Genomic DNA, 25,451 nt, shown 5'->3' with positions numbered 1-25,451 from the left:
TGCAGTCTCCTCTGCATTGGGGGAGAACAAACACAGACTGGGTGACTGCTTTGCGGAACACTTCTGCTCAGCCCGCAAACATGGCCCTGAGCTTCCGGTTGCCTGTCATTTTAATTCCTCACTTTGCTCCCATTCTCACATTTCTTTCCTTGGCCTGCTGTAATGTTCCAATGAAGCTCAACACAAGCTCGAGGAACAACACCTCATCTTCCAATTGGGTACTTTACAGCCTTCTGGACTCAATATTGAGTTCAGCAATTTAATACAATGAGCTCTGTCCCTCATTTTGGTTCTGTTCATTTTGCTATGTGCTAGTCTGAATCTTGTTTTTCATGTTTTTGCTTTCAGACAGTGCTGTTCATTATTCTGTCATTAACACTCATCTTTGGACAAACACTTTGCTCCTTTACTACAACCCTCACCACTCCCTTTGCCTTTTGTTCCACGACATCTTTGTCATTTAAATCTCTCCCAACCTTTACCCTATCCCATGCCCTTTTGTTCTTCGTCCTCCCCCCCCGCCCCCCCCACCACCTTTCAACAGCTCCCATCATATTTCTACCTGCTTTCACATTTCTACTTGCCTTCAGTTCTGAAGGAAAATCGTATTCAGCTTGAAACGTTAACTCTGTTTCTCTCCCTTTCTCCACAGATGCTGCCAGACCAGCTGCGAATTTCCAGTTCTTTCTGTTTTTATTATCTATGATTCAGTGTGGAGTACTTTGCCTTTTTCCACACTGAATTTTATTTGCCATATCGCCTGTCCAATTCCCAGGTATATTTAAATCCTCCTGTAACTTATTCCGTTCAGCTTTGGAGTCGAGCATTTCCATTAGCTCCGTATCATCTGCAAGTTTAGCCACTGTACTTTTGATTCCTACCTCGAGATCATTCATGAAGGGAGTAAAGAGGTCCCAAAACAGATCCCTGTGGGACCCCACTGGCACATTCTCCCAGACTGGTGACAATTCCTGTACCACCACCCCTTGGGTTCTTATTGGTCAATCAGTTGTGTATTCATTGTAAGATATTTTCACTGTCTGATTGATTGATTGATTCTTATTACTCTTATTTTCAGTACCAGCATCTTCAGAGGAACTGTATCAAAGGCCATACTGTAATCCAAGTCTGCCATATCCACTGCCTTATCCCTGCCCAGCTCCTTTGTGAAACCCCCAAAGAAAACCAGTAAGTTAGATTGACAAGATCTCCCTTTCATTAACCCATATTGTCTGTCTTTTACGATTATATTTCTATCCAGACCCTCTGTGACCTTAATAAAGGTTTCCAAAACTTCATTTACAGGTCTGTCGTTTCGTGGGTCATTTTTGATACCTTTTCAAAAAATGGGAGTAACATTTGCCTTTCTCCAGTAGTCAGGAAATTTAGAAGACTTATGCCAAGGCTCCTGCATTCTCTTCCCTTTATTTCCTCAAGGACCCTCTGATGCATTGTGACTGGACCCTATGATTTATTGACCTTAACTTTGCATAGCTGTTCAGCAAACAAACTGGTTGTAATGTGAATGGTGTTGGAACTTACCCTGCAACACCTAGTTCCTTTTTCCAAATAATCCTTACCTGTCTCCTCCATAAAAGTGAAGGTAAAAAACCTAGTTAACTAGGCCAAGGAATTACCTCGGAGTCAGAGGGCTCAATTCCCGTGCCAGAAGATTGTGCACAAAATCTAGGCTGATACTCCAGTACAGTACAGAAGGGAGTGCTTCACTGTCTGAAGTGCTGTCTTTTAAATGAGGCATTAAACCAAGCTCCCATCTACCCTCTCAGGTGGATGTAAAAGATCCAATAGCAAGTTTGGAAAATAGGGGATTTTGCCTGGTGGCCTGACCAATCTTTATCCCTCAAACAGCATCACTAAAACAGATTATCTAGTCATTATCTTACTGGGATTGGCTGCTGCATTTCCTACATTACAACAGTGACTAGAAAGAAGTAAAGACTTGCATTAAAATAGCACTTTTCACAGCCACCAGATGTCTCAAAGTATTTTATAGCCAATGAAGCACTGCTGTAATGTAGAAAATACTTAAGAAGTACTTCTCAAAGCACTTTACACCAAAGATGTTCTGAGGTCGTAAAAGGTGTTATATAAATGCAAGTTCTTTTTTTCTTAGCATTTTTTTCAGCCTATATAGCATCAGTTGTCCTCATTCCATCCCTCATTTTAATTTTTCTCCTATATAACTGAAAGGACCTGTTACCATCCTGCACTTCTCTAGCCATATTCAGTTCAAAATTTTCCTTTGTCATTTTGATGTTCTTTTTACACTCTAGGCATTTGTTTTGGTATTGAATCTGGCTTATTTCTGTGCTTTTTTTCTTTCATGGCATTAACTCAGTTTTTCCCTCTTTTTGAGCTGCCTGATAGTCATGTTCAACCAGGATTGGATGCCTTTAGGCTTGGTAGCTTTGCTTTGCTTTGCATGGGTATACATTAGCCTATTGCATTCAAAATCACCTCCTTGAAGGAAGTCCTTAGTTTCTCCACTTTCCGAGCCATATTCAAACCTTATAGGCCCATTCTGATGAGACTTCTGAAGCGTTTAAAGTTGATCCTCTTAAAATTTGGGAATTTTATTTGGTTTTAGTAATCTCTCCAGTTGTTAATTATGTACGAATATATGTACTAGGAGCAAGAGTAGGCCCTTCGGCCCTTCAAGCCTGCTCCACCATTCAATAATATCATGGCTGATCTGATTGTAACCTCCTGCCTACCCCTGATAACCTTTCACCCCCTTGTTAATCAAGAATCTATCTAGCTCTGCCTTAAAAATATTCAAAGACGCTGCTTCCATCGCCTTTTGAGGAAGAGAGTTCCAAAGACTCACAACCCTCTGAGAGAAATTTTCTCCTCATCCCTGTCTTAAATAAGCGACCTCTCATTTTTAAATGGTCACCACGCGTTCTAGATTCTCCAACCAGAGGAAACATTATGATTGCTGCTACCTAGGGATGCCTTCACTATGAGATCATTAATTTATCCCAACTCGTCGCGCAATACCAGGTCTAGTACAGCCTGCTCTCTGGTTGGCTCCAGAACATGCTGTTCCAAGAACTATCCAGAAAACATTCTATGAACTCCTCATCTACGTTACCTTTGCGCATCTGATTTTTCCAGTCTATCTGTAGATTAAAATCTCCCATGATTGTCGCTGTACCTTTCTGACAAGCTCCCATTATCTCTTCCTTTATACTCTGTCCTATCATGTAGTTACAATTAGGGGGCCTGTACACCACTCCCAAAAGTGATTTTTTGGCTTTATCGTTTCTCATTTCAACCCAAATTGCTTCTACATCCTGGTTTCCTGAACTTAGGTCAGGCTTCTCTCATGTGCTAATACCACCATTAATTAACAGAGCCACCCCTCCACCTTTTCCTAACTTCCTGTCCTTCCGAAATGTCACATACCCTTCAATATTCAGGTCCAAACCCATGCCCTCCTCCAGCCATGTCTCTGTAATGGCTATCAAATCATACTAGTTCATCTACTTTGTTTTGAATGTTATGTGTATTTAGATACAGAGTCTTTAATTTACTCCTTTTATTATTTTCATAATGCCTGGCATTATCTGCTAATTTATTCTTAAATTTGTACTCTGTCCCTTCCTGTCACCTTCTGTTTATCATTTCCTATATTAGTACCTGTCTCTCTTGCTTTATCTCTACTGTTTGGTTTACCACATCTTCCCAAATTTGATCCTTTGCCCCCACTATTTAGTTTAAAATCCTCCCCACTTCCCCAGTTATGCAGCTCACTAGAACATCAGTCCCAGCACGGTGCAGGTGTAGCCCGTCCCACGATACAGCCCCCACTTTCCCCACCGGTGCCACTGTCCCACAAACCAGAACCCACATCTCCCACACCAGTCTTTGAGCCACGCATTCATTTCTCTCATCTTATTTGACCTATGCCAGTTTGCACGTGGCTCGGGTAATAATCCAGAACCTCCTTCCTTGTCCTACCTGTCGTTGGTACCTACATGGACCACGAACACTGGATCCTCCCCCTCCCATTTTAAGTTCCTCCCTAGCCCTGAGCAAATGTCCCAAACCCTGGCAACACAGCCATCTGGACTCTCGCTCTTTGCTACAGAGAACAGTGTCAATCCCCCTCGCTATAGTGTCCCCTCCTACCAACACATTCCTTTTTGCTCTCCCCACTTGAATGGCTTCCTGTACCACGGTGCCATGGTCAGTCAGTTCATCCACCCTGCAGCACAAACTCCCATCCAAACAAGCTGAGAGAACCCCAAACCTGTTGGAAAATTGCAGAGGCTGACACTGCTGCACTCCTGGCCACTGGGTCCCCTTACCCGCCTCACTCTCAGTCATAGCCTCCTTTCCCTGACCAGCTTCCAAATCAGAAGTCCCTATCCTAAGGGGTGTGACTGCCTCCTGGTAAAGAGAGTCTGGGTAACTCTCCCCCTCCCTGATGTGTTGCAGTGTCTGCAGCTCAGCCTCCATCTCAGTCACTCTGAGCCAAAGCTCCTCAAGCCACAGACACTTACTGCAGACGTGTTTGCCCTGGATCATTCTAGTATCCAGGAGTTCCCACATGCTGCAGCCATGACACATTACTTGTCCTGCCACCTTTGTGCTTTAATTAATGACTTAATTATTTTACTCAATTATTTATTTTTCTTGTATGTATTTTATAAATCTTACCACAAATTCCTGTACTATTTTGAACCTTAGGAACAGAATAGATTTATCCACTTACCAGATATTTATCAAAAAACTAGCTTCTTCCCCTATAGCAGAGCAAGAACCAATTCCTGCAGAGTGAAAAAAAATTAGAAAAAAACAAAGCGGGTACCTCCCTCCCCTCCTCACCAAACTCCCTCAGCTCACCAAACTGTCTGACTCTGTTAAAGTCACAGAATGTCTGAATTTATATGTTCTGAAGCAAAGGGACTGAGCCCAGGTACAGAACAAGCCAGTTCAAGCTAGCTTCCTTAATTAATTATTTCAGCTGCTGTCAATGGACAGTTTTTATCTCCCTGTTTAGGCCCTTGGATGAGACTTAGAATTTAAACAGCACTTGCAGTTAAATGTTAAATCTATACAATATTAGATTTTTAGAAAGAGATTTAAGATTCCCTCAACTCACCAATACTCTCTCATTCTCTGTTGAGGCAGTGTTCATGACAACATTGACAAATGGCAAAAGTGATCACATTATAATCATTGGTACTCAAAGGTTCTCCTATATTTGCATTGGAGTTTTGATCATCCCTATTACTTGATCAAACCCAAGAGGTTTTCTCTCCTTGTTGACTTTCACAAACTGAGTCACAAAACAGCCTTCCATTAGCTCTAGAAATCCCTTCTCTGCCTTACCAGTAGAGACATTATTGTCCCAGCCAATTTTGGTATGTTGAAATTTCCAAATCTGATAGATGTCCATTACCATTCGCTTTCCTTATCTCATTCCACAGTTCCCAGATTAAGGCTTTCACCCTAGCCTAGGGTCTAGCATACCCTCAGTAAATGTTTATTTCTACTACCATCTATTCATTTTACCCAAAGTGATTCTATGTCTGTGCTTTTTCCTTCAGGTTCTCTGTCACTTGTGCCTTGTCAAGAAAAGGGTGTTTGGGTTAGACGGCTGCAGGATTAACATTCATTCACTTCATAGGAGGTATGAGCCTACTCCTGGACATTGCCTTTCTTGCTGTGGATATGCATAGAGCGTGTTCAGAGAAGTCTGAACTGTAATAGAGGCGGTGTGACATAGGTAAAAGAAGCAGTGGTGTGTGACTACTGCAACACCATTGTATTTCCAATGGGATATAGAAAACTGATAACACTATGGTATATATTCTGTTTTACACTTCATGTTACCATGATGTACTGATGTTGTTTTTCCTGGTGACCAACAGTTGCTACATAAAAACAAAATACTGCAGATGCTGGAAATCTGAAATAAAAACAGAAGATGCTGGAAAAAGTCAGCTGGTCTGACAGTGGAGAGAGAAACAGAGTTAACATTTTGAGTCCATATAACTTCTTCAGGGCTAAAGAGAAGTAGAAATGTGATAGAATTTATACTGTTTAAGGGGGGGGCGGGTAGAGCAGGTAAAGCATGATAGCAGGTCAGCGATAGGTGGGGGCTAAGGAGAGATTGCCAAAAATGTCATGGACACAAGACAAAGGGAGTGTTAATGGTAGTGGCGAAGACTAAAGAAGATGCTGATAGTGGCATAAAAGTAAGAAAGCAGAATGTGTTAATAGCAGAACAAGGGTCAGCACCCTGTGAAAGAACAACATGGAACAAGTAACAACGGCCCTTTTGGGGGGAGGGGGTGGTGGTTGGGGGAAAAGAATAGAAAAAGGGCTTTAAAAAGGGGATAAAACTATGAATATAAAAATAAGTGAATAAAAAAAATTTTTTTTAAGGATTAAAAGTGTGAAGATGGAGGAGATAGTTCACAGTCTGAAGTTTTTGAACTCCAAACTAAGTCTTGAAGGCTGTAAAGTGCCTAATCGGAAGATGAGGTGCTGTTCCTCCAGTTTGCGTTGAGCTTCACTGGAACAATGCAGCAAGACAAGGACGGATATGTGGGCATGAGAGCAGGGTGGTGTGTTAAAATGGCAAGCGACAGGGAGGTCTGGGTAATGCTTGCGGACAGACTGAAGGTGTTCTGCAAAGCGGTCACCCAGTCTGCGTTTGGTCTCTCCAATGTAGAGGAAACCGCATTGGGAGCAACAAATGCAGTAGACTAAGTTGAGGGAAGTGCAAGTGAAATGCTGCTTCACTTGAAAGGAGTGTTTGGGCCCTTGGACGGTGAGAAGAGGGGAAGTAAAAGGGCAGGTGTTGCACCTTCTGCGGTTGCATGGGAAGGTGCTGTGGGAAGGGGATGAGGTGTTGGGGGTGATGGATGAGTGGACCCGGGTGTCCCGGAGGGAATGGTTCCTACGGATGCTGACGGTGGGGGCGGGGTGGGGGGTGGTGAAGGGAAGATGTGTTTGGTGGTGGCGTCATGCTGGAGTTGGCGGAAATGGCGGAGGATGATCCTTTGAATGCGGAGGCTGGTGGGTGAAAAGTGAGGACAAGGGGTCCCTATCATGGTTCTGGGAGGGAGGAGAAGGGGTGAGGGCAGAGGCACTGGAGATGGCTCGGACACAGTTACTAAGTAGTCAGTGTTTCTTTGTGAACCTTGTGTGCCACTGCACTGGTAATCAGTGTTGCTGTTGGCCAATGTGGAATAAAACTACCCCATAAACTTTGCAGCATACATCATAAAAATAGCAGATACTTGGAGACATTTGAAGTCTTTTACTTTCATATGGGTTTTAGATAATGTTTAGAAACCAGTCTTGTGTTTTGACACCAACTAAACCCCTTGGTTTAGATCAGTGCCTTGTAACCTCTCCATGTAACTAGTATAGTTTACAACTATCTCTTGGAAAATGTTTATCAAAAAAAATGAAAGCAAAAAATTTGCCATTTCCTTGCAACTACACCGCCTTCACCCCGCTCCCCCCCGCACTCCCCAGTTATCACACAACAGTTTAATGCATACCTTGGTATCTTGAACTCCAGCATCCTATCTGCTCAAGGTTAATAATTGAGAGAAAGAAACTGCAAATGCCGGACATCACAAATGGTAACAGGGAAATAATAGTATGTACGGTGTGTCTGTTGATATCCGAGAAAGAAAGATAGATCAACATTTTGAGTGAAGAGTCTTTACCAGAGCTTTAGGGCTAACCTATCTTCGCTTTCAGATGAGATGTCACCTTTGCATTGCAAGCCTTCAATAGGAAAATTACAGACTCTCTTACAGCTGAATTGTCCACAGCCTCTAGTAAAGCAATCTCATTATTGAGGTTGCAGTGCATTACTGTAAATGACAGTGAACATACCATTCAGATATTGTGTAGATTAGACCAGCTGTTTCAAATGGTTTGGATTTCCAAGTTAGCATACATTACATTAACTGCTAGACTTTATAAGTTACTATAAAAGTAAATCTGGTTAGATCTATACTTAAAAAATAACAAACATTTTAGGGGGAGTGCTTGCTGCTCAAATACATTAACATTGTAAAGAAAAAAGGGTCATGGAATTAGACAGAGCCCGAAAAAGGGCACAGGGATCATGATACAGGATTAACCCGCATCCATTGTTTCCAAAACAAAAAACTACTGCGGATTCTGGAAATCCAAAACAAAAACAGAATTACCTGGAAAAACTCAGCAGGTCTGGCAGCATCGGCGGAGAAGAAAAGAGTTGACGTTTCGAGTCCTCATGACCCTTCGGCAGAACTGAGTAAAGTTAGGAGAGGGGTGAAATATAAGCTGGTTTAAGGTTGGGGTGGGGGGGGGTGGTGTGAGGGGAGAGAAGTTGGGGGGGGGTTGGTGGTTGTAGGGACAAGCAAGCAGTGATAGGAGCAGATAATCAAAAGATGTCACAGACAAAAGGAACAAAGAGGTGTTGAAGGTGGTGATATTATCTAAGAAAATGTGCTAATTAAGAATGGATGGCAGGACACTCAAGGTACAGCTCTAGTGGGGTAGGGTGGAAAGACTGACAGGGCATTACAGTTATAGATTTAAAAATAATGGAAATAGGTGGGAAAAGAAAAATCTATATAAATTATTGGAAAAAACAAAAGGGAGGGGGAAGAAACGGAAAGGGGGTGGGGATGGGGGAGGGAGTTTAAGATCCAAAGTTGTTGAATTCAATATTCAGCCCGGAAGGCTGTATAGTGCCTTTACCTCAACTACAGCTCCTCACACCCTGCTTCCTGTAAGGACTCCATCCCATTCTCTCAGTTCCTTCGTCTCTGTCGCATCTGTTCTGATGATGCCACTTTCAAAAACAGTTGCTCTGACATGTCCTCCTTCTTCCTTAACCGAGGTTTTCCATCCACGGTGGTTGACAGGGCCCTCAACCGTGTCCAGCCCATCTCCCGCGCATCTGCCCTCACGCCTTCTCCTCTCTCCCAGAAACATGATAGGGTCCCCCTTGTCTTCACTTATCACCCCACCAGCCTCCGCATTCAAAGGATCATCCTCCGCCATTTCCGCCAACTCCAGCATGATGCCACCACCAAACACATCTTCCCTTCGCCCCCCCCCGGCGGCATTCCGTAGGGATCGTTCCCTCCGGGACACCCTGGTTCACTCCTCCATCACCCCCTACTCCTCAAACCCCACCTATGGCACTTCCCCATGCCCACGCAGAAGATGCAACACCTGCCCCTTCACTTCCTCTCTCCTCACCGTCCAAGGGCCCAAACACTCCTTTCAAGTGAAGCAGCATTTCACTTGCATTTCCCCTAACTTAGTCTACTGCATTCGTTGCTCCCAATGCGGTCTCCTCTACATTGGAGAGACCAAACGCAAACTGGGCGACTGCTTTGCAGAACACCTGCGGTCTGTCCGCAAGGAAGACCCAAACCTCCCTGTCGCTTGCCATTTTAACACTCCACCCTGCTCTCTTGCCCACATGTCTGTCCTTGGCTTGCTGCATTGTTCTAGTGAAGCCCAACGCAAACTGGAGGAACAGCACCTCATCTTCCGACTAGGCACTTTACAGCCTTCCGGGCTGAATATTGAATTCAACAACTTTAGATCTTAAACTCCCTCCCCCATCCCCACCCCCTTTCCGTTTCTTCCCCCTCCCTTTTGTTTTTTCCAATAATTTATATAGATTTTTCTTTTCCCACCTATTTCCATTATTTTTAAATCTATAACTGTAATACCCTGTCAGTCTTTCCACCCCACCCCACTAGAGCTGTACCTTGAGTGTCCTGCCATCCATTCTTAATTAGCACATTTTCTTAGATAATATCACCACCTTCAACACCTCTTTGTTCCTTTTGTCTGTGACATCTTTTGATTATCTGCTCCTATCACTGCTTGCTTGTCCCTACAACCCAGCCCCCACCCAACTTCTCTCCCCACCCCGACCTTAAACCAGCTTATATTTCACCCCTCTCCTAACTTTACTCAGTTCTGCTGAAGGGTCATGAGGACTCGAAATGTCAACTCTTTTCTTCTCCGCCGATGCTGCCAGACCTGCTGAGTTTTTCCAGGTATTTCTGTTTTTGTTTTCCATTGTTTCCAATGCAGGCAGCATGTAAACTTCATGCTGTCTGCTAGTTTAAGTGATTGTGGACTGACTGCAGTTAGCACTGAATGTACTGTTGAGTGGCTGCACCTGAGTAGAGAGGTATTGAAAATTATTGCCAATGCCCCTGCTATCTCCTCCCTTGCCTCACTCAACAGCCTGGGATACATTTCATCCAGGCCTGGAGATTTATCTACTTTTAAGCCTGAGAGACCACTTAGAACCTCCTCCCTTTCTATGCTAATTTCTTTAATTATATCACAGTCCTTCTGCCTGATTTCCATACCCACGTCGTCCCTCTCACTTGTGAACACCGACACAAAGTATTCATTTAGAACCCTACCTACGTCTTCCGGCTCCACACACAAATTACCACTATGGTCCTTAATGGGCCCCACTCTTTCTCTAGCTATCCTCTTACTCCTAATGTACTTGTAAAATAACTGGAATTTCCATTATTTTACCTGCCAATGTTTTTCATGTCCCTTTTTTGATCTCCTGATTTCCTTTTTAAGTTCCCCCTTACACATTCTATACTCCTCTAGGGCTTCTGCTGTTTTGAGCCCTCGGTATCTGCCATAAGCCTCCCTTTTTCTCTTTATTCAATCCTATATATCCCTCGACAACCAGGGTTCCCTGGATTTGTTAGTCTTTACTGGAATATGTTGACCCTGTACTCTCCCTACTTCCTTCTTGAATGAGTCCCACTGCTCTGACGCAGATCTACCTAAAAGTAGCTGCTCCCAGTCCACTCTGGCCAAATCATTTCTGATCTTATTAAAATCGGCCTTCCCCCAATTTAGAACTCTGATTTCTGGCCCATCCTTGTCCTTTTCCATAACAACCTTGAATCTAATGGAGTTATGATCATTATCTGCAAAATGCTCCCCCACTGATACCTTTACCACTTGCCCAGCTTCATTCCCTAAAATTAAGTCTAGGCCTCCTCTTGTAGGACCTTCTACGTACTGGCTTAAAAAGCTCTCCTGGATGCATTTTAAGAATTCCACTCCCTCTCAACCTATCACACTATGACTAACCCAGTTAATGTTGGGCAAGTTGAAATCCCCCACTATTGTTACGCTATTATTTTTACATTTCTCTGAATCTTGCCTACATATCTGCTCTTCTATTTCTTTTCGACTGTTTGGGGGCCTATAGTACACTCCCAGCAATGTGATTGCTCCTTTTTTGTTTTTCAGTTCTACCCGTGTAGCTTCATTTGAGGAGCCTTTTAAGATTTCAACCCTCCTTACTGCTGTAATTGATTCCTTGACCAATGTTGCGATACCTGCTCCTCTTTTACCTCCCTTCCTGTCTCACCTGAAGACCTTATATCCTGGAATCTCGAGCTGCCAATCCTGCCGCTCTCCCAACCATGTCTCTGTGACAATAATGACAACATGCTTCCATGGGGAGAACATTCCCCCCGTTTGAGGGTGGGGGAGGGGTGGTGCCCCCAATCGGGTCCGCGCCGCCATTTTATCTGGGCGGGCCAATTAAGGCCCGCCCAATGTGACGTGCACCCAGAAGCACTGTGCGCTCCCTGTGTGAGCGGCGGAGGAGGGGTGGGGCGGTTCCCTGAGTCGGGAGTGCGCTGTTTCGCGTGTGCGTGAGAAAGAACGCAGAAATCTCCCTGAGGCACAGAGGTGCCTCAAGGACATAAGTTTTAAGTTTGAAAAATTTTAATTAAGGTAAAAAAGAAATTTTAAGACATGTCCCCTCATGTGACAGTATCACATGAACTGGGACGTGTCAATGAACTTTAATGAAAAGCTTAATTTAATTTATAAATCCTTCATGAAATCTCGTCCCACCCGTGGATGAGGTTCCATGAAAAGTGCGAAGGCTGCCTGGGCTCTTCACCTGCCCACCAACCTTAAGGTTGAATAGGCAGCTTTCTCAATAGTGTTAATTAGTTAATTAATGGCTTTAACAGGCCTTTGATAGTTGAGCGGGCACGCAGCCGAGTCGGAGCTGAAAATCTAAATGATGCGCGGTGACTTCGGGGGACACACCCGACATCACCCCGCGTCATTTTACACCTCAGCGAATGGGCCCCGCCCCCGCTCGCCGAGCCAAAAATTCTCCCCCATGTGTTAATTTGTGACCTCAACTCATCTGCCTTATTCGTCAGACTCCTTGCATTAAAATAAATACCATCCAACCTTGCCAAACTCCCTTGTGCCTCAACTGGCCTATAATTTTTATACCTTCCAGACTCACTTGCTCTCTCTTCTAATTTTGGCTGTGCATCTCCCCCTGCTGAACCTCCTCTCAGGATCCCATCCCCCTGGTAGAGATGACCACTGCACAGTCCTTGTGGAGACGAAGTCCCGCCTTCACATTGAGGATACCCTCCATTGTGTTGTGTGGCACTACCACCTTGCTAAATGGGATAGTTTCAGAACAGATTGAGCAGCTCAAAACTGGGAATCCAGGAGGCACTATGGGCCATCAGTAACAGCAGAATTGTACTCGAGCACAATCTGTAAACTCATGGCCCAGCATTTCCCTCACTCTATCATTACTACCAAGCCAAGGGATCAACTCTGGTTCAATCAAGAGTGCAGGAGGGCATGCCAGGAGCAGCACCAGGCATACCTAAAAATGAGGTGTCAACCTGGTGAAGCTATAACACAGGACTACTTGCATTCCAAACAACATAAGCAGCATGTGGTAGACCAAGTAGACTAACGGATCAGACAAAGCTCTCCTGTACTGCCACATCCAGTTGTGAATGGCGGTGGACAATTAAACAACTTACTGGAGGAGGAGGCTCCACAAATATCTCCATCCTCAATGATGGGGGAGCCCAACGCGTTATGCAGAAGGCTAGGCTGAAGCATTTGCAACCATCTTCAGCCAGAAGTGCCAAGTTGATGATCCATCTAATCTCCCTCCTGAGGACACGAACACCACAGATGCCAATCTTCAGCCAATTCAATTCACTCCATGTGATTTCAAGAGATGGCTGAAGGCACTGGACACTTGGCTATATGCCATGACAACATTCCGGCAAATATATGGAAGATTTGCGCTCCAGAATCAGTCATGCCCCTAGCCAAGCTGTTTCAGTACAGCTACAAAACTGGCATCTACCCAACAATATAGAGAATTGCTCAGGCATGTCCTATTTACCAAAAGTGGGACAAATCCAATTCAGTCAATATGCCCCCTCTGTGCACTCTCAACCATCAGCAAAGTGAAGAAGGTGTTGTCGACAGTGCCGTCAAGCTTTGCTTACCAATAACTTGGGACCCGATTTTAACTCTGTGCGGGTGGGTTTTGAATAAGTTCAAATCTCCCCACTGCTCTCTGACATTCAGTTTGGGTTCTTCCAGAAACTAATCTGAAAGTGGTTGATGACCCTTTTAAATAGCGCTAGTAGGGGATCCTTCCTGCTGCTGAACATATGTTCAGCTGTGCAAGGTTAAGAAAGAGCATTGAGTTTCAAAACGGCAACATTGATGTCAAATCAATGTTACATGCTGATTGATGTCACGACCTGCCTACTCTGCATGCTTCTAATGGATACCCCCTGCACTTCCTAATGCCCTCACCAAAATGGTTTCCAACGTGGCTTGCACCGCAAGTGTAAGCCATTCTGGAGGCAAAGCGCCACTCATTGCACTGAAAATCTAGGTACTAAGGTGCTGAATTCTGTGGCCAGAAAGTATAAGAGAAGTATTTATTTTAACAACGTACTTATTTTGGATGTCTGAGTTGACTTCCAGGCCTTAACATTTAAAATGGACTCACTCCATGATGCAAATTGCAACTCCCATCAGTGATGTTATGAGTGGCTTTGAAGTAAAGAATGCGTTTTTGCTGCTGCTTGTAGCTACCAGGAGACCGGCTGTCATGGTATGTCACACTCGTCTGACTTTGGCCATCCTCATACATCCACTGTAGCTCGTCTACAACCACTCTGTGATGTCCATCATCCAACCAAGCCTAGGTTGACCTCGCTTTCTACTGTCCTCCACTTTGCCCTATGGCAGAAATCTATAATGGCATAGTGAAGGCTGAAAATTAGCAAATAATGGCAGACATATTACTAATTAAATACAGGGGAGAATATTTAGAGCTAAAAATATTTTTCAGATTTTGCCTTCTCTTTAAAGTTCAGCAACGTCTGGAATGAATTTCCCCTCAAAAGTCTTGTACACTTTCTCTTTTTGGCCTTTCTACTGGTGTCCAGTGCTGCCTGCCTGATCGCTTAACAGGCAACTATAGTAGATATGCGTGAGCACTACAGAATAAGTTATGTTTTCATTTTCTTAACTCCTACCTCTGGCTCGATATCATTCCAGATCAGCAACTCTGGGAGGAATTGCAGGTGTTAATTCATGATCAGTGATTGGCTATTGATTATTTTGCTTAAAACAGTACATTAGGCAGAGTGTGGGTTAGTGCACCTTTTGAGGTGTCAGCTGTGGCTCAGTTCATAGCACCCTCGCCTTTGAATCAGAGGGTTGTGGGTTCATGTCCCACTCCCGGAAACCAAGAACTGTGATTGTACTTGAAAGAGTTGCAATCTGTCACTGTTGATAACTTGAAAGAGTTTCACTTCTGAAATAGGTAGTTTGTGTATTTGGTATGAAGTATAATGTTTGATCTTTGACTCATACAGTTTAAAATGGTACAGGTAATGAATATTTAAAGTGGAGGCTCGTTTTCTTTATAGAAAATGGGGGATCTAAGGCATTCCTTCTGCAAGCAACAGGGTTTGTTTTACAAGTGCAAATAAATTCACTGTGCAATTTGGTCAGTCACAGGGTGACATACTCACCACTTTGAAACAACAGCTATTGTTTGTGTCAGACTGTAACAGGGAAATATGACACCCTTACCAATGAAAATTCCCATCAGGAGTAATGTACTACACATGAGTTGTCAATGAAATGCATGCCCTGCATATCAAATTTAACACACAGATTATAGATAGGAAATGCACACACATGTACTATCTGTAAAGTTGCACTTCCAGGCAAATTTATTCCACACAATTTGTTTGCAAATGATTTGAATCACATCCACTTTTCATCAAGCTATCTTTTTAAAATAATTGGAGTTGGAGGGGAGGGGAGCGGGAGGCACGGTGGAATATTGGGAAAGAGAGAAAACCGCCTGCAAATGTAGCTCTGGAATTAAAATTGAAGTATTGGAATCTAAAAGGCTTGGCTAAAGTATGAAGTTACTGAATTCGATGTTTACACCAGAGGGTCGCTTAGTCACCAGAGTGTCCAAGGGAGGTAAGGTACTGTTCTTGCACTGTTTCACTGTTGGAACAGAGTAGGCGATTAAAGACTGAGAAATTGGTGGGAATGGGAATTAGTGATGAGCCAAATGAAACTGTATGACAAAGCAGTCCCCTAATCTGAATTTGGTATCTCCATTGGAGGAAAAACATGTGAATTGTTGCTTTGTATGAAAGGAATGTTTGAGACCCTGACATTGGTATAGGAGGAGGTGATTGGACATGTGTTGCATCTGCTGTGGTTGCATTGGAAGTTGCTCAGGGGAAGGATGATTGGAAATAGGAGTGGGGGAAGAGTGAAAACAAATATTTGCAATGGGAATGGATCCTCCACTCCTATTCAAAGTGAAAGGAAAACGTGCTTGATTATAGGATTGTGCTATTAATCTGGTACATCTCGAGGCTGGTGAGGTTGCAGCTAAAAAGCAGAGAAGCTTTGTTGTGAGAGAAGGGAAAATGGGTTGGGGTAAGGGGTGACAGAAAAAGCACAGGAAATGGGATGGATGTGGTTAAGGACATTATTGCTGACTGTGGACTAAAGCCATGACTGAAGATAAAGGGCATTCAGAAGATCTGGTACAGAAGGTGGAGACATCAAAGTAGATGTGACAGACACTCAAACTGGGAGGGAGGGATGGATCTTTTTGAGCAGCAAGGTATGAATACACTGCAGGTAGTTTTTGGAGTTTGTAGCACTAGTGATGAGAGGGAAAAGTTTATGAAAGAAAGGGGATGAGCCAGATTTGGACTATGTCAATAGAGGTCATCTGCTGCTGCTGTTGCCCTGACGCGAGATGTGGGTGGATGCAAGGAGCACTCGGGCAGAGCTAAACATGCTATGTGAGTGGCAGTGAACATTAGATGCAATTTCAGGGTTGAAAGAGTGAAATTCTACATTAGAAAACCAGAGGCTTCCCTACATGCTTGGAGAAAGCTGTGGTGGGCACATCCAATCATTAATGGCCTTCCTTGTTAATTTGTTATTTTGCAGGTGAAGGCTGCAAGTAGGGAGGGAATGGGCCAGTTAGTCTTGACTGCAAGAGGGATTGAGTATAGGATTTAAGAGGTGTGTGTGCAGTTGCTTGAAGCCTTTGTCAGACCTCACATGGAGATTTGTTTGGCCTGCTCATCTCCTTGTCAAGGGTTGCAGTAGACCTCATATAAAGGGTTTGCAGCTAAAGTGCACCAGACCTCATTGAAGGGCCGGGGTTTTAGTGTATGAGGAGAGAGAGAATAGAATGGGCTTGTGTGCTGGACCGTGCTGAGGACTGTGAGGCTATCTACATGAAGCATTAGCAGCTCTAACAGGGCTCTGCAGGGTCAATGCAGGAAAGATGTTTACCTTGGCTGAGTGTCCACAATGACGGATCACAGCCTCGCATTAATACTAAGGCCATCTAGGACTGAGACTTGTCGGAGTCTCTGTGATTGGAGGGCCCAGAGTAGTTGTTACTCAGCAACCTATAGTGCAGGTGAGGCACTCTCAGTAAGTGGACTCGAAAGTAACCTTTTTCAGCATGATAATGATGTCGAGAGATATGGGTTTATGACGGGTGAGTGGTGATCGGGGTGGGGGACAGGAACACGATCTTCCCTGATCAATCTGCATGGAGGAGTGATCTTGAGGGGTCAAATCATGTTCTCATGCTGCTCCTCCCTGTGGACTCGTCTGTCTGGTTCTGCCTGAAAGAGCGCTCTGCAAGGTTTGCACCACATCGGGAGCAGGTGTAAGGGTGACATGAGTGCATCGCGGCTGAGGTTAAATTTGATATTGCTTCCAAGTTGCCATGCACATGGACTTTGAGAGCTTGGGAAATATCCCAATTCTACTTCCAGGTGCCGGAGGTTGCAGGAGAACAGAGTGCTGTGCTGGTTCTAATGCGCACATTTAACACCAGGGCTCTGTATGTCAGCACAGTTTGGCACATGCAAAGGATCAAACCACCAACAGGAGAGATGTTAAGTACTGCAATTCAGCTATCGTAGATCAAGGTACAATAGGGCAAAGTATAATGTCTGAAACCAAAAAGAAACTGGGACCTTCCAGTCACCAGAGAATAGAAAACCAAATAGTTAAAGGAAATGTCTCGGCAGCTTACTCTGTCTGGAATCTGTCAGCTATTAGATTGTCACGGGCCTGTTTGCTGCATTGTATCCTTGCAATAGCCTCTGCATGTGGCTCCACGATATTCTGGCCCTTCACCATCCTCATTGTCCGAGAAGACATCTCAATCCTCCAGGCCTCCCTCAGCCAAGTCATCCCCCACTTTGTAGCGCGGGATTGTGCAGGGTGCAGCAGACAACGATGATCCGGGACATACTCTATAGTGAGTATTGGAGAGCCCCGCCTGAGTGCTCCAAACAACTGAGCCTCGTCTTTAAGGTGTAGCAACTGCTCAACCGTAAACCTTGTGGAGGCATGTGCAGCACTGTATCTCTCCTCAGAAGCACTCTGCAGACAGCGAATTGGCATCATCGGTCAGATCTTCAGGGGATATCCCTTGTCCCCAAAGAGCCAGCCCTACAATTGCCGAGGTCCTCAGAATGTAGATGTCGTGAGAGCTCCCTGGGAACCGAGCACAAACATGCACAATTTGCCTTATGTAATCACAAATCAGCTGCACATTCAAAGGGTGGAAATGTTTTCCATTGATGAATGTGACTGGCTGTTGCTAGGTAGCTCTCAAGGCCATGTGTGCAGTCAATAGGCCCTTGCACTTGGAGGGGGAAACACAAGATTGTATCAAAATCCAACACTCTTGCAGCCTGGCTTTCAGGATCCAGATAGAATTGGACAAATTGGTGCGCTCTCCTGAACAGGACGTCTGTCACCCCCTGGATGCAATTGTGTGTCGCTGACTGCCACACAGGTCCCCGGTGATGCCCCTGGGAGGAGCCACTGGCAAAGAAGTTTAAGGCAGCAGTCACCTTTAATGCCACTGGCATGGGATGCCCTCAAGTCCATGTGGCCACAGGTCATCATGGAGAAGCTGGCAGATGTGAGCAACCACATTCCGGGACATTCTAAGGCACCTCAGGCATTGCCTTTTACTGATCTGTAAATAGCTGCACTGCCTGTGATACACCCATGGTTAGGCCAGTGCTCGCCGTTGCACTGGCCCCTGGTCACTAGCATCCTGACCTCCTTGAGGTGCCACTGCCTCTTGTTGTTCAGGCCGTTGCTCCTCATGGCCCTGTGCCAATCTGCACCAGGTCCCCCCCTCCTTTGTCTGGATGAGAGCTAGTAGAAAGGCAGGGTTAGCTGGAGCCTGCATCACCTCAGCCTCAGTGGACCTATGAACGAATTTAAGTAATACATTTAGTGAGCATATTCTTTACATGTTTCTCTCCATTGCAAAGCCAGCAAACCAGTGCTAAGCCCTTCACCTGGCCTCTGTCTAGACATGGCCTCCCCACCCCACCCCTTCCAGGTGAAGGACATCCTGGAGGACCAGAGATGGGTGCTCCTCCCATTCACACATGAACCCGTATGGAGACATTGCTCTTTGACCAGGGTGATGAGAGCCATGTGCAAGAGCCTTCCCTCAGACATTATTCAGCTTGCCTCCATTACCCTCATGACTTGTTATAGAGACACCATTGCCTTGGCAGCATAGAAAGACTAACTGCATGTTCCCTTGTCAGCTAAGACCATTCACCCAGGAGGATGGAGGTTTGGAGTCACGAGTTGACTGCCCTCCACCAGCCGTGCACCTTGGAGGCATCCACCTCCCTCCCTCCCTTCATCCCTGCCTCTGACTGCAGCCGATGGCAAATGACACAGAATGAATGGCAGCTCCACACCTTGCTGGGATCTCGAGGCTGAGAGACCCATGAGTCGGGAACAAACCTGCTGCAATCTGGGCTTCACCGTAGAGAGGAGACACAGCTGAGCATGGTTCTCACCCAGTTGTCTCATGATTATTAAGATGACAATTGTGCTGACCTTGAACTCCACCCAACCAAAAAAGACCCTCCTCCTACTCCTGGGGATCGCAGTTTCAGAGCAACAGCGTCACATAGCTGAGAATCCCAAAATGGTGCACGTGACATTTAAGACTTGCTCCACCACCTTCTACCCTGTCACCCACCAACTTCCCCCATCAGCTTTGACCCACCCAATGTAACCATTCCTGTCCTCTCTGTCACCCTTGAACTCACTCCCATTACCCTTGCACCTATAACCATCACCTTCCATATGCCTTCTCTTCCCACCACCCCCCCACCATGAAACCTTCAGCTACCTGACTATCACCCTGACCCTACCACATCCCACTCCCCCTTCTCACTGTAACTATTGCCTTCACTGCCCAGAACCCTCAGTTCAACCCTCATGACCCCACCATAGACAGTATGGACCCTGCCCTCTAGAACCATCTCTCCCCCACCATCCCTGGCTGCAAACCCCTCCCCCCACTCAACTACAGGACCCCCCCAGACTCAACAATCAAGGCCCTTCGCTCCATCTCACGTCGCTGCACCCTCACATTCCCTTACTGCCTCCCTCCGTGCCCCGCACAATCCGTCTTCTTGCCCCAGACAGCCTCCCTCCCTGTCCTGGACAGGCATGATGTGCCGAATGGCTTCCTTCTGTGTTGTAAATCTTTCTATGTAAATAAGAACAGAAGGTAGGACTTGAAAATGGGAACAGAGTTATGTCTGCAAGCCCTAGTTTCATTATCCACTACCCTCTAACCTTGCTTGAACTGAAGACTATATTTGGTCTTAACCTCCTATATGCAATGCCACTACTATGACCGACACTCCCCTGTGAACAAGAATCCAATCAGTTTTCTATCCAATCCTGGCCAAAAGCTGTGAAACCTACTGGTTTTTTCTTTAAGCATTTGTGACAATGTAGTATATTCCTGCTGATTTGGTTCATATATGAACCAACATTACAACACTAATGGGACCGGCACGTATTTTTCAGTTTAGTAAATGGCTTGCTTGGTGGGATTGCCCATGATAATGAGGGGCACAGGAGTTTGAAAGACAAGCAAGTGGCGGTAGGTGCCAGCTGAACATAGGATTGCTAACTTGGGCTGGACATATTCCAGAAGATGTTATCACATGACCTCCTACCTTCAACTGCCACTCCTCTCTCTCCTGCCATTGGTTGCCGGGCCTGTCAATCTGTGTGTCACTTTCAAACCAATGAAAAGGCTGTGTTGCCATTGAAACCAGACAACGTCCTGCTGCCATTTACTGACATACCGGCGGGTGGAAGTATCCACTTCAGGTTCTTTTTTTAAACCAAGGAAAGCTCTGTGAAAACAAATATCCTCCACTGTAAGCTCGTGTCCAAACGACAGTGCTGAATGTACTTCACTGTGATCGTGAATCAGCACGTGCCTGAAGTAGTTGGGGCAGCGCTGAGCCAGATGCTGTGAGCTCGGTCACAGTCGCTGCTCCCACACCTCACGCACCTGACCAAAATCCGCTTTGGTGAAACTCGATTCAAACTCCCTCAAGCTACAGCAAGCCTCCTTCAGACTGGCCCTATAGACCGGTCTCTCAGATAGAAGAAATCTTAGGGAGAAAATAACTTATCCAACTGGTGTAATGAACCATGAAGTCATTTTAATTTATTTCCTTAAAATGTCCCATTAAAATCTCCCAGATTGCTTTTAATAGTCACCAGGAAATAGTTGCTGATTCTGGTAGACTCCCAGCCAATCCAGGAGGCAAGCCTAGCTGAATGGGCCCCAGTGTTGCTGATAAATTTGGGTTTCAGCCAAAGGTTAATTTGTGGGTTGCAATTCTGAAATGGAAAGGGGCAACATTTAATTAAAAAAAGATTTAAGATAAGAATTAAATCACGGAACACTTGGCTACTTCTCAGACAGGAAAATAAATATGGCTAACTGAGAGCAGCCTGAGGAAGTGAGAATTACTCTGCACAGCCACCCTCTGGTCTAAAGGCAGAAATTCAACAGTCAGAGAGAGCAACTGTAGCAGTGACTGTCAAGCAGCATCAGAGACTGTTACATAATATTAGAAAGTTCCATTAGGTGACTGTTATCTACAGCTGTCACAAGAAAAACATTACATGGGCTTTTTGTAGAATGAGGCAGAACATGACTAATAATCTGTAGATTATAGCCTTAATCTTAATTTGCAATAATTATTCCTTAGCCTTGACACATTTATTTATGTGCTTTCTTGTCCTGACCTCTACTCTTGCCAGTCTAGCCCTTTTGCATCAGTTCACTGGAAAGGTTAAGTCCTAAAATACTGTATGCAAGTTATACACAAAGAGGGGAGTTTTCTGTGCCCACTGTTGTCGGGCATGTTCGGCGGTGTGAGTGGGCAACATGGCAAGAAGGCCAAAAATCGGCTTTACGACATCGTGAAGCCAGTTTGCAGCTCAGCCTGTCGATGGTGGGCCGCATTTCCCACTGTCGGACATCGGGAACCTCATTGTAATACATCAGCATATCATTATAAGCCCAGCCTGCCGGGATCATCCCCCTCGCTGGATCATCCGCCCACGTTGGCAGGAAAACACGCTGGTGTAGAACACGTCTCGACAAGTGTGACGTGCAGAAGCCGGGACTTACTCACATCGGGGACATCCGAGGAACAGAAGATGCTGGAGCCCAACAGCAGTGGCACGCTGGAGGAATGTGTATCGCATGCTGGGTGGATTCTCGTGGACATGGTTCTCTGTGAAGCAACTCACGGAAGGTGGAAAGTCGCCATTGATGCTCACAGCGGATGGTGGTTGAGGGGGTGGAGAGGAAGGGCCAGCTGTGTTTGGGAGAGGAAGATACACTGGGGGTGGGAAAGGAAAGTCTAGGGCCGACTAGCAGAGGGAGAGGTGTTGGTGGGGGCGGGGGTGAGGTTGGGAGAGGGGAAAGGAGGTGTCAGGGGCTGAGGTTGGGAGGGGGGAAGGAAGTGGTCTGGGGGGGTGGTTGGGAGGTGGGGGAGGGACTACGGGGGAAGGAGGGGCTAATGCGGGAGAAGACGGCAACTGGGGAGGTAGGTGTTATGGGGATGAATGGTGTAAGGGAAGGAGTTCAGAGGGGAGAAGGCATGCAGAGAGGGGAGGGAGTCCAGGTGGAGGGAGGGGCCTGGGGAGAGGAAGGAGTGCGGAGGGAGGAGGGGAGAGAGTAAGGGTGGAGGGAGATAGAAGGACTAAGGGTGGCGGAAGAAGTAAGGGTGTCTGAAAGAGTCAGGGAAGGGCTAATGGTGGGGGGGAGGCATCCGAGGTGGGTGGTGGAAGGACTAAACTGGGGGAGGAGTTCAGGGAGGAGCGGGGGGCAGTGGCGATAGTGTCCAGGTGAACGTGCAAGGGTAGAAGGGACAGTGAGGGTGGTTGGTTGGTGAGGACTCAGAGGCAGACACGGACCCTGGGGGTGGGAGGGAAGTGGCCAGGGAGGTTAATGCAGATGGGGGTGGGATTGTCATGATACAGGTACGATCCATGTGTGTGTGAGAGTGCTTGCACGAGGCTCTGAAAGGCCCTACCTCCCCACACACACATACACACCTCGTTCCAGAATCACTCATGGGCTGGCAGCTGAACTGCTAGTTGGGGGGATACTGTGGGAGGACTCGCAAAGCCTGTCAATGAAGCTGAAAGACACCATTACATTTTATTCAGTGAGAGTGCATATATTTCCAGATTATAAAGTGACAAAATATATTCACCCATGTGACCTTTCCCTGCTGTTGTGAGCTAGCTTCTCCTGCATGAAAACAGATGGAGAGAGTGTGAGCAGGACACATGGCACTGTGTGGAATGTTTGTGTGGTGAGCGGAGCCATGGATGGGATAAAGACGTGACCTCCAGAGGGTATGAATCTGATGGAGATGTGAGGGTGTGTTTGAGAGTTAGTGGTGTTGTCACTTGAGGTGTGAGATCCCTGTGGATGTGTGATGGGTTTGTGAGTGTGTAAGTTGAGAGTGATGTGAAGAGTGACTTACCCTGGCAGAACAGAGGAGATCATTCATCCTCTTGTGCCACCGGGTGGCTGTCCTCTTTTGCAGGGCATTGGCGCTGACCCACCGCTGCCACTGCCTCCCAAGCCAGATTGCTGATGATGTTGTCCATCCTGCAGCCAGAGCAGGGTAGAGGACATCACTGCAGGCCTCCAATGTGTCCAAAAGGCACTCAATGGACGCGTCATTAAATCTGGGGCTACAGTCTCTTTGCCTTTTGGGGCCATGCCTTCTGCACAGCAGTCGTGGGCTGGAAGCACTGAGAGGTGTGTGTGCGGCTGCACTTTAAATATGGCGCCTGGCGTGATGAGGCAGCGAGGTGATGGCGTGGCGGGCGAATGAGAGCTGGCCCGCCATGGAAACAGTGTGTTTCCCAGGAATGCATAATTAATGAAGGGGTATTGGAACGATACAGCGTGAGAAGCCGCCATTGCAGCCAGTGGGTAAAAGCGTTGTTTTTCCTGCCCGCTACTGCACTTAGTGCAAATCTGGGACGATTCCGTCGAAAATATTTAGAATTCTGCATATAGATTATATATAAAGCTCTCTTGATATACAATTAATCTCTTTTTGTTGGTTTAACCAGGTTGTCTTTCATTCAATTACTTGTATTATTAAATTTAATATTAATTTATTCAAGATTTTGACTTCCTGGTTGGAGTCCTTGCTCTCTGTTGCTTGAGAATATTTGCAGTAGCTCTGAGATGTAGGTGAAGCATTGTAGCATACCTAGGGTAATGAACGGAGGATCTGCCCTTAAATTACCTCAGGTACTAGTTCAATCATTACCTCAGGTACCAGTTCAATCATGTACCCTAGACCTTGCTGTGGGCTTTAATTGCCGAACACTTGGATTAATCATTAATCGTATGTCCACGAGAATAATAAACAAACGTTTTGATAGGAGTTGAGCTCTATTATCTCCTCATAGTAGAAGATAATATAATTAATAAATCTCTGCTAAAACTATGGGGTGTTTTTTTGCAGTATGATTTCTTTTTCCCTTTTTATGAACCACGAGAGTTATGTACTTCAACTAACCTCCAAATCAAGCTTGCCAGAATGCTAATAAATACTTCCGAAACAGTTACTGGAGCTTTGTGAATCAAAGCAACTGTTAAATTATAAAGGTTACCAAACAGACGTGTATCTGAACATATGGCATAGACTGTTTGTATTTGAATTAAGTAATTGGATTCTTCCAAAATAAACTGTCAGGTGACCAACCAGCAATCATTGCTACACTTTTGTTCCAGCTTAACTCTATGATCTCTGAGTGAGATTAGTCTTTAACCCTTGGTGTACTGTGAATTGAAGAAGCCAATGCCAAACTGAATATTAGATTAAAAACACTTGAGACTAAGAGTTGGATGGCACTGTTAATCAGGCACAGGGGTTGTGATTTGCAACCTACCTGTGTTGGTTCCGGTAGAGGTGGGCAGCACACAAATTTGGTGCTGCCACCAGAAGATTTGTAGCACAGAGCTGAACAGCTACCATGCTGCCAATTGCCTCTGCGCTCAGCAGGGGCTGAACAGCATTACGCTGATCGCAAGTGATGCAGCCAGGCTTTTGTTCTTAAAGATTGTCTGCCCTCCTTAAAGGGAAGTACTGAATGATTGGAGGCTGCTGCTGCAATTTGAAACAATGTACCAGGGCAGAGAGAGGGCTCCAGGCTCATGGATGGGGCATTGGAGGCCTTAGTGGTGGAGGTGGACAGGAACAAAGAGACCATGGTTCTGTTGTGGGGGGAAGGGCAGGACGTCCTCAAGGACAACCCTCAAAAATGATTTGGAGCAAGTGATCAGGAAGGTCAGTTCACAGCACCTGGACCCAAGGACCTGGCAATGTCGACGCACCACACCCTCACCACTCTCCCATTATTAGCCTCTGGTACGCAGGACTCATGCCTAACACCCAAATCCTCCACCTCACCCTCACACACCTACTGCCAGCCACCCAACTCTTGATGCCTCCACATAACTTCAGCTGGTGCTGGCACATCACCCAGACACAGTGTAACATAATGACTGACATTCTACCCTCTCTCTTGCAGGACAAGGTAGCACACAACAGAAAGGAGCAGAGCGGAACTGGTGGGGGACTCCCTGCGGAGGAGATGGCTCTCTGCATCATGGA

The 25,451-nt window shown here is 45.7% G+C and overlaps 1 protein-coding gene across 1 annotated transcript in view; it reads left to right on the top strand.

Annotated features, from left to right (window-relative positions):
• The window catches only part of LOC144672655 (vitamin D3 receptor-like), a 243,667-nt gene that overhangs the window by 87,077 nt on the left and 131,139 nt on the right, over window positions 1–25,451 (top strand). The window contains exons 4-5 of the mRNA XM_078534531.1: window positions 1,079–1,188; window positions 5,580–5,662. The gene's annotated coding sequence lies outside the window, so the exon portion shown is untranslated. The remainder of the gene's footprint in view (window positions 1–1,078; window positions 1,189–5,579; window positions 5,663–25,451) is intronic.

Source organism: Cetorhinus maximus, chromosome X (assembly GCF_964194155.1).
Source record: "Cetorhinus maximus chromosome X, sCetMax3.hap1.1, whole genome shotgun sequence".
Lineage (NCBI taxonomy): Eukaryota > Metazoa > Chordata > Chondrichthyes > Lamniformes > Cetorhinidae > Cetorhinus > Cetorhinus maximus.
This window is presented reverse-complemented; position numbering and strand designations above follow the sequence as displayed.